This window comes from Mus caroli, chromosome 3 (assembly GCF_900094665.2).
Source record: "Mus caroli chromosome 3, CAROLI_EIJ_v1.1, whole genome shotgun sequence".
NCBI lineage: Eukaryota > Metazoa > Chordata > Mammalia > Rodentia > Muridae > Mus > Mus caroli.
Genome location: NC_034572.1, coordinates 89,497,887 through 89,502,396, shown reverse-complemented (window position 1 = coordinate 89,502,396; position 4,510 = coordinate 89,497,887). Strand labels below are relative to the sequence as shown.

At 43.4% G+C, this 4,510-nt stretch overlaps 1 long non-coding RNA gene across 1 annotated transcript in view; it reads left to right on the top strand.

Moving 5' to 3' along the window:
* The first annotated feature begins 1,378 nt into the window (after positions 1-1,378).
* The window catches only part of LOC110291734, an 11,121-nt gene continuing 7,989 nt past the window's right edge, over positions 1,379-4,510 (top strand). Inside the window, exon 1 of the long non-coding RNA XR_002377605.1 lies at positions 1,379-1,514. This is a non-coding gene — a long non-coding RNA (uncharacterized LOC110291734). The remainder of the gene's footprint in view (positions 1,515-4,510) is intronic.

The window sequence follows — 4,510 nt, the reverse complement described above, 5'->3', positions numbered from 1 at the left end:
ATATAGTCAAAACCCCGATTTAAGAAAAAGAAAAAAAGGTTTTGTTAGGCCTCAGGCAGTCCAAATAACAGAAGCATTTCTGTCAGATAAAAGGCAGCACTCCTCAGGAACCTGTGAGACTGGTTCCCATCTGCCAAAAGGCTTAACTTTTCTTGCCTCTGGCTGTCTGTCTGTGGCACCTATCACAAGTACCTGTTACCTGTTTCAATGTCTACAGCAGCATTTTAAGCCCTTTCCTCCTCTGGTCTCCATCTCTTGCTGTCTTGCTCTCCCCATTAATCACTCCCAGTCTCCCTCCCTCCTAGCTAACCCTGGTCATGTCTGGTCTGCTGGCCATAATCAGTCTACTTCTTTCTTTCTTCGATCTAGACTCTTCCAAGTGCCTCTGGCTGTCCTTGCTCTCATATCTATAATAAAAACTTGAACCATGCCCTAGAACAGCCCTGTCCCAGTTTCTTTACTGTGCATAAAGTCAGTCTTTCTTTCTTTCTTTCTTTCTTTCTTTCTTNTTCTTTCTTTCTTCCTTCCTTCCTTCCTTCCTTCCTTCCTTCCTTCCTTTCTTTCTTTCTTTCTTTCTTTCTTTCTTTCTTTCTTTCTTTCTTTTTTTCCAGACAGGGTTTCTCTGTATAGCCCTGGCTGTCCTGGAACTCTCTTTGTAGATCATTCTGTTTTATCTTGAGATAGGCTGTCACACTGTAGTGCACACTGGCCTGGAACTTCTATTGTAAAACTCACATCCTCTCTCCTCTGCCTTTAGGATGCTTGATTAAAGACATGGCCACCCAAGTCTGGCTTCCAACAATTCGTTGGCTTTTTTTTTTTTTCCACTTAAAAATGTATTTAGACCTGAGTGTGGTGGCTCACACGTACAATCTTAGAATTCAGCTGGCTGAGATAGGTATGTTACCACAAGTCCGAGGCAAACCTGGACTACAGGGCAAGTTCTAGTGTGATGATAGCCTTTCTCAAAATAGCAACAGCAAAAATATTTAATTTTGTACCTAACTACTCATGTTTCCCTTTACTAAAGAGGTATCTGTAAACGTTAGTTCCTATAAAACCTAGATCTCTGCACATGAAAATAAGAGCCGAGGGTATTTTTATTTTTACTTTTAGGGAGAGAAGAAAGTCAGGAGCCTCGTAGCTCTGAGTGAGAAGTCAGTGGGTAAATGAGAAGGTCTTTGACTCTGGGTCCAGGGATTCCAGTGTCTTAGTGAGGAGGAAGCAGGTGGAGGGGATTCTGTGCGTTCTGGGTTCTGGATATTGCAGGGCTTCCATCTTTGGGTGTCTCCCTCAGTTCTACGAGCCTGACCCTTCCTGATTCAGAATCTCTGCTTATCGCCCTTCTATGCTCTCTTCTTCACAATGCAAACATTCCACTGTCTCCAGTTCTTCCGGTCTCACCCACTGTCATTTCAGTTAACCTCCCTGAGGTGTTTTCAACTGCAAATATCTTGCTCTTGGTAACTCCTAAATTCCAGTCCTACAATATGGTGTACCTCCCGAGCATTTGCGTAAGTACTTTTGATTTTGTTTGTTGTTTGTTTTAAGACAGGGTGGGTGTCTCTGTCTTGAACTTACTATGAAGACCAAGCTGACCTCAGAGTGGCCTCCATCTCCACAGTGTTAGGATTAAAGGTGAGTGCCATCGGCCAGGAGGGGGCAGCTCATTCCTTTAGTTCCAGCATTCAGGAGGTAGAGAAAGGCAGATCTCTGTGAGTTCAAAGCCAGCCTAGTGTAGAGTTAGTTCTAGGATAACAGCTACATAGAGAAGTCCTGTTTTGGGTGGAGAGGGATGTATGCCATCTGTAGCTACAGTTCTAGGGAATCTGGCATCATCTTCTGACCTCCAGCTTGTTTGGTTTGGTTTGTTTTTTCTGAGACAGTTTCTCTGTGCAGCCTTAGCTATCCTAGAACTCCCTCTGTAGACCAGGCTGGCCTTGAATTCACAGAGATCCACCTGCCTCTGCCTCCCAAGTGCTGGGATTGAACGCCTGTGCCTCAGTTTGTTTTTGTTCATTTGAGACAAGGTCTGTCTCTTTATGTATTCCAGCCTGTCCCAGAGCTCACTGTGTAGACCAGGCTAACCTCAAACTTAAAGATCCACCTGACTTGGCTACCTCAAACTAAACCAGTTATCATCATAGAAATATCAGCTATTTCTGAAATGAAGAGCTTAGCTAATGGCAACCTAATCTTTTTCTTTCTGCTTTATAAATTGCAGCCTCACAGTTTTATCATTTATCACTTCCTTATACCTTCCCATCCTCTATCATTCTGTGGTTTTGTTTGGTTTGGTTTTGGAGGGGATGAAATCTTCCAGCGCTTACATAGGGAGAGGATATTAATATGCTTCCATCCAGAAGTGGTCTGTAGGTTCCCACCTTAACTTATGTTTAACTCAGTGTTTAGAGCACATGTTGCTCTTCTAGAGGGCCATCATCTATTCAGGTGGCTCACAACCACCAGTAACTCCAGTTTTAGGGAATCCAATGCCCTCTTTTGGTCTTCTTGGGCATCTACACATGTGCACAGAAACACATACAGAGAGACACACACAAATAAAAATACAATAAATTTTAAAAAAATAGTACATAACTACTCTGGGACAAAACCAAAAGGTTGATATTTGTTTTTTATTATTATTATTATTATTATTATTAATTTGTATGTGTGCACACATGTATATGCATATGCACATACTGTGTGATCCAGAACTCCCCCTACAAGGGGAGCCACCGAGCCATCTCTCCAGCTCCTGCCCTTTTGTTTTGTTTTATTTTGGTCTGATGTCCACCATTCCTTTATATTGGGAAGACTTTCCTTCCTGTGACTCTTTGAGAGACAAAACCTCATTCCTACTCTAGAAGGTAGAAGGCTACAGAGGCCAAATGTTCCCTCTGGCCTTGACACTGGCAGAGAAGATGCTGGTTCACAACCCAGCCTTGACCAGTGTAATGCCCTCGCCAGAAGGGAACACGGGATGATACAAGGTGACACAGTTTATAACCCAGGCTTGGCAGCAGCAATATCCAGTGGTGGCAGCCATGTATCCTGCTGTCACTGCCCTGACCAGACCCTTCCTGCTGCTCACCAATGTCATTCCAAGTTTAGTGTACTGCCAACCGTGCATTCTGTATATTAACTCATTCCTCTCCAGAGAAATGCTGTCTAAAAAAAAAAAAACAAATGAAAAAAGAAAAAGAAAGGAAGGAACAAAATATAGATAAAGCCAGATGTGGTGGCACACACCTATAATCTCAGCACTCAGAAGGCAGAGGCAGGTGACGGGTCTGTGAATTCAAGGTCAGCCTGGTCTATATAGAGAATTCTAGGATATCCGGGGCTATATATGTAGAGAGAGGCCCTGGGTTTTTGTTTGTTTGTTTGTTTGGCTGGTTTGGGGGTTTTTGTTTGTTTGCTTGTTTTGTTTTTCGAGACAGGGTTTCTCTATATAGCCCTGGCTGTCCTGAAACTCACTTTGTAGACCAGGCTGGCCTCGAACTCAGAAATTGGCCTGCCTCTGCCTTCCGAGTGCTGGGATTAAAGGTTTAAAAAAAAACGCTAAAAGATAAATATAAAAAATAAAAATAAATAAAAAACTAAATAACAAAACAGGAAGAAAATTAGGTCAAATGTGGAGAGCCTTGGAGCATCATTGAGATTGGAGGCAGTGGGTGATTGCTGACTGATCTTGATCAAAGGCTGATCGATTCACACTTACTAAAATCACTTTGTGGTTTGGAGGAAAATCAGAGCATCTTTAGGAAATTGGTGTATTTATGAAGTTTGGCATCTGATTCGCAGAGTGCCATGGTAGCAGAGTGCTTAAAGAGATAAGATTGCCATTACAGAACTTATTACTTTGTATGGCAATCTCAGGACTAATGAAAAGTAGGCATGCAGAGTGAGGAAGCATTGCGATTCAGATCACAAGGGAAGCACCTAGCCTTGCTCGGCAAGATCGCATGGGAAAGAATGCTGTGTATCCTTTCCCATGCGATCTTGCCAGTGTACAGAGGCTGGCCTCTCCACTGAGGTGAAGCAGATATTTACCCTGCCATCTTCATCTTCTGACCATCAGGAGGAGCTCCAGGACAGCTTTCTCTTAAACTCTGAGGCTCCATTTCCTTTTGGTGAGCTAAGATATAATTCAGTCCTCCTCTTCATACTGTTCTCTTAATTCAGCACTTCACAATCCGAAAGTCCCAATTAGGATTTGGTTTTCTATGTTTTCCTTTTCTTTTTTTCTCTGAGATGGGGTTTCTCCATTTAGCCCCGGCTGTCCTGGAACTTGCTCTGTAGACTAGGCTGGCCTGTCTCTGCCTCCTGAGTGCTGGGATTAAAAGTGTTCACCAGAGCCGGGCGTGGTGGCGCACGCCTTTAATCCCAGCACTCGGGAGGCAGAGGCAGGCCGATTTCTGAGTTCGAGGCCAGCCTGGTCTACAAAGTGAGTTCCAGGACAACCAGGGCTATACAGAGAAACCCTGTCTCGAAAAACCAAAAAAAA